The sequence below is a fragment of the Triticum urartu genome, chromosome 6 (assembly GCF_003073215.2).
Source record: "Triticum urartu cultivar G1812 chromosome 6, Tu2.1, whole genome shotgun sequence".
Taxonomy (NCBI): Eukaryota; Viridiplantae; Streptophyta; class Magnoliopsida; order Poales; family Poaceae; genus Triticum; species Triticum urartu.
In genome coordinates this window covers 563592530-563606903 of record NC_053027.1, presented here as the reverse complement: position 1 = coordinate 563606903, position 14374 = coordinate 563592530, and the positions used below count along the sequence as shown (strand labels likewise).

The 14374-nt window shown below is 43.3% G+C and overlaps 1 pseudogene; it reads right to left on the bottom strand.

Annotated features, from left to right (window-relative positions):
* Positions 1 to 9419: 9419 nt before the first annotated feature.
* LOC125513036 lies at positions 9420 to 14374 on the bottom strand (annotated as a pseudogene).

The window sequence follows — 14374 nt, the reverse complement described above, 5'->3', positions numbered from 1 at the left end:
CAAGCACTCCAGAAATCCACGTTCTATTTCAACACAACACTCCATCCATGTAGCTGCTTATCCTTCTTCCTGTCCTCACTAATAGTAATTGTGGCGTCCATCCGAATGTGGTCAATTCCAAGGCGATGATCTTGGCCACCGCATGACACACTTACCATTGAGTCATTCAAGCACAAGAGAATGTTTAAATTGTTTTAAACTAACCTAATCGATCTCAAGGGACGCCCGCCGCGAGGTACACCCTATATTTACACCGCCCCTCATACTCCCACTTTTTTTTCAAATGCGTGAACATTCTTTTCAAAACACATGAACAATGTACAAATCACATGACATTTTCCAATTGCATGATTACTTTTAAAATTACAAACATATTTTAAACACACGAACACTTTTTGGAATTATAGGAACACATCCAGAAAAAAGGCGAACTTTTAAAAAAAATTCATACATGAAAACCTTTCTTGGCATTGGTCCCTACACCGTCCCTCATAACTCCCACTTGGTTTTTTAGATGCGTGAACAGTCTTTTTCAAATACATGAACAATGCTTAAATCACATGACATTTTTCAAATGCATGACTACTTTTTAAATTACAATTTTTAAAAAAACAAATGAACACTTTTTATAAATTAAATGAACACATTTTTAAAAGGGTGAACATTTTAAAAAATAGGACCATATTTTAATACGTGAACACCTTTTATAAAGCCACACAAACAATTGAAACTGCAAAAACACATTTTTAAAATAGACAAACATTTTATTAAATGCACGGACACTTTCTAATATTATATAAGCACATTGTAGAAAAAACATGAACAATAACACGTTTTATTAAATACACAAAAATTTGAAGAATTGCAAACACACTCTAAATTACAGAAACATTTATTAAAAGCATAGACACTTTTGTAAAATATATAAGCAATTTTTTAGAAAAAACCGAACAACTAATTCCGTGATGATAATAATAATATTTCTCTTCCTCCAATTCTTTTCTCATTAACCCAACACTCGCCTGTTTAGTATTTTTTTTTGTACTTGCAGCCGTCTTGTAGAGTTACTGTCACGAGGCATGCGGCCTCGTTTTTCTTTTTTCCCGAGTTGATGTTGTTTGGCTGCTGGATTTTGAATAATAAATAATATATGGTGGTGTCTTCTTTCCCGAGTTGATGTTGTTCGGATGCTGGATTTTGCATAATTAATAAAATATGATGGTGTGCATCACTCGATGCAAAGACCGGTGTTATCCTCCTTTCCGAAAGAAAAGAATAGCATGTGTTAGACTTATGTGGGTGTTGGGCTGTTAGCCCAACAGTCTCCTCCCTTGCCGCGTTTTTCAATGCCGCCGCCACCTCAGTGCGGCGCCGACCAGGTCAGGGTGCTCCGTGCTCATTTATATTTTCTGATAAAGAGTGTATTTTATTAGTTTAAAAATGGAGACGAGTGGTGACTCGAAACTGTTTGTCCTCGGTTGCTCCTCCACCGGATTTTGCAGTGACATGGATGCATCTCATGCCTGCACGCTATTCCATCCCGATGCATTTTTCCTTCTCAAAGTCTCAGCGTTGGATCCAATTGGTTTCTGGTTCTCGAGGCAGCGTCGAGGCATTTTACACGAGGGTAAAAACAATGTTGTTGTTTTTGCGGGGGACGGTAAAAACAATGTTGTGGGGGATGAAATCAGAACAGCGTTGTGGTAGCACAAACAAGGAAGGAGTTCTGCATTTGACACGGAGCGATTATTACATGATACACTGGCCTAGTGGCGTACTCCACACAAGGTACAGCCACGGCATGGCATGCAGTTGGAACTGGGAAGCAAAGCTAGACGACTTAACAGTCTGACAATCACTACAATTAGTTATTACGCGGGATCGGATCACTGCTACTCCTAAGGGAAGACCATAAATAAAGCACACCAAGCTAGTGTCATACAGTACGTAACTACGTATGACACTAGTAACAACTTGTCTTGCCCTCCTTGTTCATTCATTCAAGTGGCGGGTCTTGGACAGGGGGTGGCCCATGAGCTACGCGGAATATGAGTTCATCAGGCGCCAGCACCGGGTTCCGATGGACAGGGCGGGGAGGCCGCTCGATGTCGGTGATGTCCAGTATCACTGCTCACAAGCCACAACAAGAGAAAAGGAGTTAGCTAAAAACTCGAGTAAGAAGTTGGCTGAAGCCTGAAGGCAGTACATGAAAATGCAGGTGGGTTAAACTTGAAGAGCGTTAAGTACCTCTCCGTGGTTTGCTCCCTGGTGACTTGCCCCCTTCATGGAAAATCAGAAACGATCAATATCTGCTATACAAGAGCTTGGAATACCGAGGTTGAAGAAAGAGGAAAAAGGAAGGAAGGGGGCCGTGTACCGATGCCGAGCAAGTTCTTGAGAAGGTTTCCAGACTTCTTCTCGCCATCTTTTCTCAAGAAGCAAGAGACACGCGTGTTAGACGCGCGATTATTAGCAAAACAAACTCAGCAGCAAATACTACTACCACCAATGGCAGAAGAAGAATTAGACATGCATGGATGGATGTATATATGCTTTACCTCCATCACTGCCTTTGCTCTTGGTTTCATCTCCACCTTTGGACTTGGAGGAGCCGGAGCCGGATGCATCCATCTTCTAGCTCAAACCACACTATCTCTCTCTTGATAGCTAGCTCCTACTACTATTCACCACAATGGTAGCACACACCACCACCTCCCTCCCGACCCCCGTTTTATAGGCCAGAGCACGCACTGCGCACACGAACGGGCGTTCGATACGTAGGTCTACAAGTCTATACGATGACAAGGGGCTGTGACCTCTGTTGGCAGCAGAGAGACCATTGAAGGCTAGCTGAAAGTCGAATGCAACAAATGTCCCAAGGACAACACTACCAGCCAGAGCCAGATGACGATCGGCCTCATGTACACTGTAGTCTCTGCTGACTTGCTGGGGATGTAGAGGCAGCATTATTGCCACAGCGCACGCACATGAGTTTTTGTCTTTTTGACGGTACGTTGGTGAGTAGTACAGTAGTAGTACCAAATAAAATAAATCCAGCCCTTCACAGTCACTACTCACTAGAGAGGAGGCATTTTAGTTTGTTGTGTGTAATTATCAGTGAAATGGTACTGGTATTGACTTGATAAGACACTCCCTCAGCTCAGTCCAAAGTGTATATTAGGGTTCAACTTCAGCTAGTACGGCGTGCGAGGAGGGGATCATCCAAAGAGGTGACTAGTATAGACTAGTAAAACTCTGAATGTAGTTTTGACCGCCGCCGTAGCCCCAGTCAAAAACGTCACGGAGATCTTAACTTGAGCATTGCTGGCCAATCATGCAGTTTGCATTTGAAGATTACATTGCCAAGTAATCTCTGGATAGAGATGGTGCTGATTTGTCCTTCAGATTGAGATTGTACGTGACATGTAAGCTTCACTGAAGCAGCAGAGTATTGATGGTTCTCCTAGCTGACGGGACCAACCATCCCTGCCCGTGGGATTATCTGGAGCTTTCCACGAAAATGATCCTTCATATCTGCCACAAATAGGGGCATCACTGTAATAAGATTCCCATATGAGCTTTACCCAAGGGAGGCTCAGCCTGTTGAAGAACTTGTGGAGATTCTCAATGAGCAGAGCTTTATTGTGCGCAGAAACATACAAAACTCCCAAACCAGTTTGTGATTTAGGTTTGCAAACTACATTCCAATCAATCAAGGTTGGACCACTATCTCCACAGGAATCCTCTCAAATATTTGTTAATTTGCTCCACAATCCCCACTAGGAGAAGCAAGAAACACATACAGAAAGTGGGCAAAGGAGAGAAAACAAAGTTGATAAGCTGGAGTCTACCATCATATGACAAAAAGGGTTTAGTATCCAGAGATTCGTCTTTCCTTTTTTTGCAACATGGGGAAAAAATTCCTCAATTCTTGGCTTGAAATGCTCAGAGGAAAGCCCAAGTAAGTGAATGGGGAGGACCACAACTCACAACTCAACAAACGGGAGAGGTGGTGCACTCTATCATCAACCATATTGATAGGAATCATCACAGATTTGTGATAGTTAACTTTAAGTGTAGAGTGTGGGCAGCAGAAGGTTCTTGATTCACAATAACTGAGAATCAACATCTCGAAAGAGTAATATAGTATCATCAACATATTGCACCATCGGAAAGTCTAGACCTCAATATCTTTGCAAGGGAGCTTGAATGAGATGATTATTCATGGCCTTATTGAGAATGGATTGCAAGAAGTCAGCAGCCAGAACCACAAATTTTTTTGATCCATCCAATTCGTCTAGGCCAAAATCCTCTAGCTTCCAAATCTAAAAAATGGTTGAGTGCTCAATCAAGTCGAGAGCTTTCTCAAAGTTAAGTTTGAGGATAAGGATATGTTGTCTACAAGGGTGACATTGATATAATATTCAAACGGCCAGGAAATATAGTCTCGGACATTGTGTAGTTTTAGGGCTATCTTGACATTGATATAAATATTCCAATTCCCCATCAAACGGCTAAAGTTCAAACTTGTACGTTGATTAGCATTATCCCTCAAACAAATTCTGGACTGGATGGAGTAAAAAGCATAAAACTACCACTTTTCGGGTTATGGTTTCAAGAAACTATCAGAAATTTGTTTGTCGCCGATATCTACCAAAAGTGTGGTTGACTATTTCAAAAACCCAATTGGCCAAGTGCTTTACAATTGATCATGATTATGACAGTTGGGGCCCTCACGATAAGAGAACTGTTTGGTTGACCGTTAACTAACATGTGGGGGTGACATGTCAGTGTGACTTCCTCATAATCTAATATTAAAAAAAAAGCAAATGAGACACCGTATCTGTCCGCAGACCGGTAGGGACCAATCCACGGGCACTGATGCGAGAGCCGGCCATCCAAAACTAGTTGCAAATGTCCGCCATTTTTTTGAATGACCACAAGCTCAAAATAAACGCATATCGAATCATAGTTGATCTAAAGATGATCAAATGCGACCGTAGTTCTAAATTAAATATTACTCCCTTTGTAAAGAAACATAAGATTGTTTAGATAACTACTTTAGAGATCTAAACGCTCTTATATTTCTTTAAGGAGGGAGTACAATAAAAAAACAAATTAAAGTAGTTCAAACTTGATTTCAACTAGCACATATATGTTTTAGTTGTCCCCTTTAACCACTTACAGATGCTCAATCAAATCTTCTTTGAGCTGCTTATGAGTTGTTTGATGTCGAATTTGTTGATGTATTTGAACAAACTCATCAAACATGACCGTATTCTGATATGGAAGTTTGATAGGATCACCCATGTTCTGAAATTCTAGAGCTGTGGCAGCATCCACACCCTCATCCTCCACGATCATGTTATGCATAATCACACATCATGTCATCGTCTCCCACAAGGTCTCTGGATCCCATTGTTTAGCAGGTCCACAAACAATTGCAAAATGGGTCGGGAGAACTCCAAATGCCCTCTCAACATCCTTTCTAGCTACTTCTTGTCTTTGGGCAAAGTGAGACCTTTTCTGACCAAGTGGCTCAAAGATGATCTTGACAAAGGTAGCCCACGAAGGATAGATTTCGTCAACCAGATAGTAGCCCATGTTGTATGCATGCCCATTGATAGTGTAATTGCAAAGAGGAGCTTTCCTTTAGCAGCCTAGCAAATAATGAAGATAGTTGCAGCACATTGATGTCATTGTGAGACCCAGGCATGCCAAAGAAAGCATGCCAAATCCAGAAAACATGGGATGCAACTGATTCAAGAATGATAGTGGGCCTTCTTAAGATGGCCCTTATATTGCCCTTGTAGAGCATTTGGGCAGTTCTTCCATCTTCAATGCATGCAATCAAAAGATTCGGACAAACCTAGGCAGCCTCTTTGCTTCAAACATTTCCAAGAGTCTCTCGGTGTCTGCAGTAGTTGGTTCTCTCAAGTACTAAGTGTTGGGGAACGTAGCATGCAGTTTCCAAAAATTTCCTACGATCACGGAAGATCTATCTAGGAGATGCATAGCAACGAGAGGGGAGAGTGTGTCCACGTACCCTCGTAGACCGAAAGCGAAAGCGTTAGGTTAATGAGGTTGATGTAGTCGAACGTCTTCACGATCCAACCGATCAAGTACCGAACGTACGGCACCTCCGAGTTCAGCACACGTTCAACCCGATGACGTCCCTCGAACTCTTGATCCAGCAAAGTGTCGAGGGAGAGTTTCGTCGGCACGACGGCATGGTGATGGTGATGGTGATGTGATCTGCGCAGGGCTTCACTTAAGCACTACGACGCTATGACCGGAGGAGTAAACTGTGGAGGGGGGCACCACACACGGCTGAGAACAACGGTTGTGTCTCCAAGGGGTGCCCTGCCCACGTATATAAAGGAGGGAGAGGGAGGAGCCCGGCCCTAGGGGCGCGCCAAAAGGGGGGGGAGTCCTACTAGAATGAACCAACTACTGTTCATTCTTTTCCTTCTCTAGAAAGATGAGGAAAATTCTGTGGGTTTTCAAGTGGGTGAGATCCAGATTGTCCATTCTTTTGATTTTGAACAAGTCTGTGAACAGATAGCTGATGGCAACCCCCTTATTGCGACCTTGACTACTGGCTCAGACTATCGTGATCTCAAGTTCTGTGAGTTTTACACTGGTGTGACCACACTGGAATTTGACACAGCGCTTGCGAGGGATAGAGATGTGGCGTCTCATGTGGTTCTTTTGATTGGAGCTGCTTCTATCGGTGGGAATAAGGGTTTCTATGGTCTGGATGCACAAGGAAATGTGTTTTGTCCTCAGTTTGCTCCGGATGAATCCTGGAGCGTTGCATCTAGGCTTACCGAGGGCACAGTTCATTGTGTTACCGAAAGCAGCACCGTTCCTTGTTTTGCTGAGAGCAGCACTGCTCCTGCTCTCAAGAAACAAAAAAGAGAGCCCGTTTGTGCTGGTTTCGGGAAAATCAACGCAGAAACAGAATTCAGGATGAATTTTATCAAGTTTGCTCGTCATGGTGAAGAGGGAAGCTGTAAGGACCAAGGACTAACAAAAGTTCTTTAATTTTTCTCTCCCAATACTTTATAGCAATTGAATTACTCTTTCTATGTAGGTGTCGAGAACTTGAGATTGATGAATGAAGATGAGAGGTCTACTGATGTCTTACAACACAACATGAACCTTTTGTATGATGGTGAATACTTTGACACGCGCTCTAGAATTGTGGGAACAAAACTGAGGGTATGTTAGTTTCTTCCTTGTCTCTTTTCTACCTTTTTTCTGTTTTGTGGTTTCCTGTTGTCATGGAGGACGATTGACAATACCTTTTTCTTGCGTACTCTATTACAAAATAACAAGATTATTTGATTTTATCTCTGCAGGAAATGGGTTTATTACAAGATTGATGGTGAGGTACTTCATTGTTCATTCCCTCCTTGGTTTTGTTTTATTTTGTGTCACATGTGTTACTATTGTTCATTCCCTCCTTCTTTCTTCTGCCTCTTCCATTTCTCTAGGATCATTAAGTTTCCCTAAAATTGTTGATCCAGATTAATTGTTACTACCGACGACGTCTGAATGGTGTCAAGTTTTTGTGTTATGTCACTTCCACAAACATGTAGATAAATGGTGCTGACTGCTGAGTATTACTTGTGCTTGTAATGGTTAGTGGTTAGGTATGGAAATGGAGTGAGCCCTCCCCTTTTCCATGATTTTTTTATCAGCGAGGAAGGCAGTCAGTGATATCCAGATTGAAATAAAAAAAACTACAATGTGAATTGCAGTGTATAAATTTCAAGCACATTTGGAATAGGCAGTTTTATTCCTGGAATATCTGTCATGCATAGGTAGCAGCTAAGGAGCTTGAGAGTTTGAAATAGTTAACTGCTAAATGTTTTTTGGTGTACAATTCCTGAACCGTAAAGACTGGAAAATTTAGAATTACGCCAACCTGGAGTACTTAATGCATATCACTCTTCCCATGTGATGGCTCACTTCCTGGGTGTTGTACCTGTTTGTCATTTTGCCTGAGCTCGATTTTGCTCCAGTAGTTGAATGGCAGACACCACTTTTTTTGGCTTTTGAGATGTGTGATTTATTTCATAACTGTTAACCTTTGATATATAACATCAGAATGTTTAGTGTTAGCAAGCTTCCCCCAAAATCCCTAGCAGTGAGAAGTTGACATACAAGAAAAGACCAAGAGAAAAACAATTGCCCTGCTGCATTGTGTTTCTTTTTATGCATTCTGTTTCCTCTCTTTTTTGTTATTTGCCGAGATATCTCAGTATAACTATGTTGCAGACTTATTTTCTGCTCCTATGCAAAACTAGTGCATGTGGTTCTAGGTTCTCTAATCATCTAAAGTAAACAGGGACCATCCTCCAGCAGAATTTTCTTTGGCTAAACCAAAAGATTCACATAATGCTTTCGGCACTGAATACAGCCTTGAATATTTCACTGAACGATACTAGTTAAGTAATGCTAGTATACTTGTGATGTGGATCTCCACAAAATTGCAGGCAGGCAGGCAGCTGGCGGCGCCTTGGCGAGAGGTGTGTTTTTTTGGGCGATGGATTGACCGTGGTGGAGCTGATGGAAGTGCCGCGACGCTCAGGGGTGGGAGGTTCTGGCGATTGCATGCACCAGTTTTTTGGGGATCATTTGTTTCACTCCCTGCCTGGAGATGATGATGTGTTGTCTTGCAATCAGGGCTGTATAGCGGTAATCAGGCTTAGTTTTTGTGACAGTATGTGGTGCTTGTCGCTCCGTAGCACAAATCTTGCATCACACTGTACTAGCACTAACGACTGGATGCTCTCTGGAGATGATGGCGTTCCTATTAACAAACATTTTGGAGCAGCTTGATGCGTTTTATGCAACTGGGCCTTGCATATGTGCATTGACATCATTATTTATCATGCTGATGCGTTGCCAAACTTGCGTATTTTATTGGTCGAAACAACTTCTTGAACTATGATGGCTGTGGTCTGAGCAAATTACATAGAACCCGAAAATTGACATCTGAGCATGGGCACTTTTTGCCCGTTATTTTGATGTAAAAAAGAATGAATTTGTACGGTTTTAAATTTCCAAATTTTTGTGTACATGCATGTATAGCGGTGCAGTATAATGTGCCAAAATTTCACCAATATATGTGCTTGCATGTGAGAGATACCAAAAAAACAAAACACATGAAAATTTGGGGTCAGTTTTTTGAATTTTTGGGCCAAAATTTTGTCTTTTTTGTGCAGTGTACAATACAACATATTTTCAGACAAAATTTCACGCATACTTGGACCACATGCATGCATATTCATGCAAAATAATTCATTTTTTCTCAAATCTTTTAAGCACTTGTTTTGGAGGGTTTAAAATAAACTGCTCCATTCCCCCCATGTTCCGAAAATCCGCTTTCACCAATTTTGAGACAGATATCCAACATATTCAACATAAAGTTAATTTGCATTCACAGAAAGGGCCTAACCCATAATCTTTAAGTCATAAGCATGACATACAATCACGAGTCATCCATCTACTTACTAATCATCATGACACATGCAAATACAAGGTTTACAAGTATTTGGCATGACATTAGCTAAATCAATGGAGGCCGCCTTCTCTAGCATATATATAAAGCATTTCCAGTCACATTTGCTGCTTGCATTGGCAGGAGCTCTTCAATCAGTCAAACACCACATTAGCATCTGACATGCGTACAAAATCCTCTGCCTTTATAGGTGTCTCGTCACGTCGGTAATCGCCGTAGATGCAGTCGTCAATCACAGCACCCACACAGCCACTTGTCTCGTGACTGTGTGCGATGATCCCATTGTTGGTGAATGACTGCGAATACACTCCTTCTCCACACAGCATCTTCTCAAACTCGATGTCGCGCCCACGGAAACTCTCCCTTGTTGGGTGTACAATCCTACTCCCATGGTACTCACAGTACATGCAACGGACTTGTTCTGCCATGCAAACATACAAAGACATCATCTTTTTATAGTTAGCTTTGGATGGTAGAGTGAACTGAAATTTACTAATCTATTCATCAACAGATTTATTTATTTTGACATCAACAGATACTGCTTATTTATGAAGGGATTGAAGCATATCACACATTTATTCTTGAACCCATCTTTTCTTGGTAATTAGCAATTCATGGTGTTGATTGCAGCAACGCAGGGAAGTGAGGCGTGAGTCGTGTTTCTAGAGAAAATTATAAAAAAAATACACATTACCTAATAAAGACATTCATTATCAAAGCATATGTCATGATAGATCTAGTGATATTGATTTGGCAGTGTACATGTTAATATTTTGATATTGATTTGGTAGTGTACATTTTAATATTTTTCCTATAATAAATGTGGTCAAATCTAAGACAAGATTAAAGTGGATTGCTCTAGTGGAGCACAAAACTCACAGTGAAGACCAGCTTGACACGATTCAAAAATATTTGCTTGGGCTTACTTGATAATGAATAATCACGAGTTCATTCAAATCTTATCCATCATGAGTGTACTTAGTAGTTGGGAATGAGTACTACTTCTGTTGAAATTGGTTTTTTCAATAAATAAGGAATAAAGGGGGTACAGCAGGCACTATCTAAGTACTAAATATTTGCTTTTGCTAGAAGAGGATTGAGGGATAAAAGGAGCTGGAGGCCACCAAGGAATAGAAGAAGCTGTTCCACTCGTAGCTCTTCTTCTTTGTTGAAAGCTTAACTCATATTTCAGACTTGCCACACAATCTGTTTCATGGGATCTATATTTTGATGGCCTGGGTTAGAATGATAGCACTGCTGCTCCAAAATGGATCTTAAAATAGATCCTTGGTGTACTGATTAAGAACCAGGAGCCTCAGGCTTTGCATAGGATGAGCTAAAAGCATGTGGTCTTAACACATACCAGAACTTTATCTGCATGATGACAAACCGCTCGGTTTATGCTTTAGCACATGCAGTGGTACCTCCTAAATGCCTATAATGTGTACAATAATAGTGATTGATGGCCTTCTCAAAGGAGGGGCAAATGTGACGCAAGAATGCCATTAAATTGCAGTTTTCAAAATTGTGGAAGCAGGTATGGATTTGAAATTGACCTTTAAAGAAAACCTAAGATTTGTGTTGTCTTACAGATATCCCAATGAGACCACATAGTACGAAGATATGTTTTAAAACTTAGTTTCACCTTTTAAATTCTACGTTGCGTGGATACTTCAGAAAGCGTGCGTATCCAGTCGGATACTGCCCTGATATTCAGATACTGCCCCGATACGGTCCGATACATATCCCGTAGGTATCCCTTGATTTTTTTTATTTAAGAAAAAGAAAATAATGTTTGATACTCTTGGGATACTTCCGCGATACGTTTTGGATACCTCAAACCCCTTGTTTGATGTGAAATCCCCTCAATAGTAAAGGCACACCTTTTGAAGATTCCCAAGATGGGCGTGAGTTCATGTCAAAACATGACTGCCAATGTTCTTATTCAATTGAGAGGTGAGCAAGAGAGTCGATGCACTGATTGTGATTGGAACAACAAACCTACGGAAATCCCACTGCCAATTGATGAAAGTGGACCAAGTGCAAGAAAAGAATGGGGTAATCCTATTGAGGAATGCTTTGACTTGGAAGCTCCTTATTTTTTTCAGACTTTTAATAATTAATATATATGTAATACCTATATATAAACGTATCCCCGTATCCATGTTTTTAGAAAATTGGCGTATCGGGCGTATCCCCGTATCGCGTATCCGATACGTATCCAAGTATCCATGCAACGTAGTTTAAATTATCTGCTAGTACTGAACTTGACAGCTGAACCGAGCATCTACTATTCCAATATTTGGTTTCCCTGTTTTAAACCTCTAGAGGCTTTGGCATATGGCTATAGAAAAGGTGTAATTTGTGGTCATAAATCTTGTCTTTTGGTATTTTGTTGATATTTTTTTAACTTCTATCTATTGTCTTGAATAATTTGTCCGGATGATTCTTCCATTTATATTGTAGAATGAAATCATTACTCACAGCGTACAAATCTCTATATATACAACTTCTGGTTTCTCAGACTTTACTGGGTTGTTTGGACATTACAAAGCAATTTATCGACGCAAGGCAATGAATGGGAGAAAATTGGTACCTAAGTTATCAGCTTAACAAAAGACAGGGAACTATATATCTGATTGATGGGGGATGGAAAGCATTAATAACAAGGGCAAAACAGCAACATACCAGTGCCTGGAGGAGTCACGCTCACAGGACAGCACAAGCGCACCTTGGTGCCATCGTTGGGACATTCAGCAAAGAAGAGCATTGGAGGTGTACCAGCAGAATGGGTAGCAAGGAAGTTGATGTGGGAGCAACGGTACCAGCCTTTGCCAGGTCCCTGATGTACAGGGCCATCAACATCCTCATTGACACCGCAGATAACATGAAGCTTGTACTTGGGTACCTTCAACCAGTAAGACAAAAGAAAGGTTAACAGGAAACACAAATCGTTTTGCAGAGAGAGCAAGTCCAAAAGAGAAGAAACCAACCCCAGGTTGCTGGCTGTACAAGTCCATTGCAGATTTCACCATTATGACAAGTCTAGCATGCTGGTCCCAGAATTTGTTTATCCGTTGTTTCACCCTTGTGTAGGCCCACCGGTCTAGGACATTGATCTTTGCTTCTGGCTGCTGCTGGTGTTCCGATAACATGCAGGAATACATCAAGGATTCAGAGAGGTGGTCAGCATTCTCAGGGGAGAGCATGGCATCGTCTTTGAGGCGTTCTGAGGCCATCCGCAACATTGAATTACTCGGCCTGAAAAGCATTATCTGATCATGAGGCTCGGGGTGTAGCGCGGCAGCAGCCGCAGCAGCATAGGCTTTTTCGACAGTGGCAGATACCATAGCATCTTCATTCCTATCATCATCAAGGAGGTTGGGATCAGCAAATCGGAGATCAGCCCCGACGTCTTGCAGTCGCTGAATGGCTTCATCTGGCGTGAGGTGTGTGGCATAGCGGGTGCACAGAAAAGAGACAAGACCATATAAGGATCGGACAGCAATTCGCAGAAGGCCCCTGGTGCTGATAGCATCTAGCTCAACATTTTTTGTTAGAGGGTAGGCTCGGCTATACCAGATGGTATTGACGATGATATTGTTGACAGGATCCAACGGGCCATAGCAGTGGCCGGCCTGAAGCAAGCTGTGGTGGTAGCAAGAGCGGAGCTTGTCCTTGGGCAGCCTGGCAAGTGCCTTGAGGTAGTATCCATGGATGGTGGTAAGAAGCATACGCCAAACGGCTACCCTCTCAGGAAACACCTTGAGCACACTGTTCTTCTTGCCCTTGTTCCCTCCTAGGACTGAGTAGAGGTCTGGACTCTGCTTGCCGAAGCGAGAAGAGGCGAGGTCCCACGATTTCTCCAGGCTAAAAACCGAGGGCTGAGGCTTGTCGAGCAGAATTTGTATGACGGCAATGGACGCGAAGGGGTCGGAGGTGGCACAGGGGTCTGACAGCACCATGTCGACCTTGTTGAGAGAATTTGAAAGCAACTTCCACCCCAGCACGAACTGCTCGGGATTGGGGTGCTGGGTGGCAGCCGCGGCGCATCTGAGGGCCGTTTCCATGGCGGCCATGGTGGTGTCGGACGCAAAACCGAATCTCATCCGGCGGCGCTTGATAACGAGGTGGGCGGCGACGAGGGGATCCAGCTGGGCTTCGTTGAGGTACCATATCGCCATGGCGTTAGAGAGGTGGGGGAAGAGGGCCGTGAGGAAGACGACGAGGCCGTGGAACGAGCGCCGGTTCATGTCCGCGATCCGGTCCGGTTTACGAAGCGGCTGGATGGACGTAGACGCCTCCTCCTCCTCCTTGCGGGCGGGGTCGGCTGGGACGGACTCGCGATGAGGACGCCGGCGACGATGTTGGAGACGGGGCCGAGGAGGCCGAAGCAGAAGCCGGCGTCGACGACCCCGCGGAGCTTCACCTGGGCGTAGCAGCCGGTGATCTTGGCGAGAAGCTCCGACTGCAGCGTCCGGATCTCCTCGCTGCTGAGCACGAGCTCGTCGTGCTCGAAGTTGTCCGGCCCGTAGATCTGTGGCTCGGTGTTAACGCTGCGGCTGCGGCTGCGGGCGGTGAGGCGCATGCTGCTGATGCGGCTGCCGGCGTCGCTGATGCGGCTGCTGGTGTCGCTCTTGTTGCCGCGGGTGCGGGTGCTGGTGCTCCTCCTCCAGATCCTCCTGGAGGAGAAGGAGGAGGCCATGGAGGATCCGGTGGCGACCATGGATCGGGAGGAGATCTGTCTCCGGTCGAGGATCTGGGGGCGGCGAACCGAGACGGCGGCGAGGGGGAGAGAGGGGGTGGGGATTCGCTCCGGTCTCCAACCCTAACCTTTTTTGC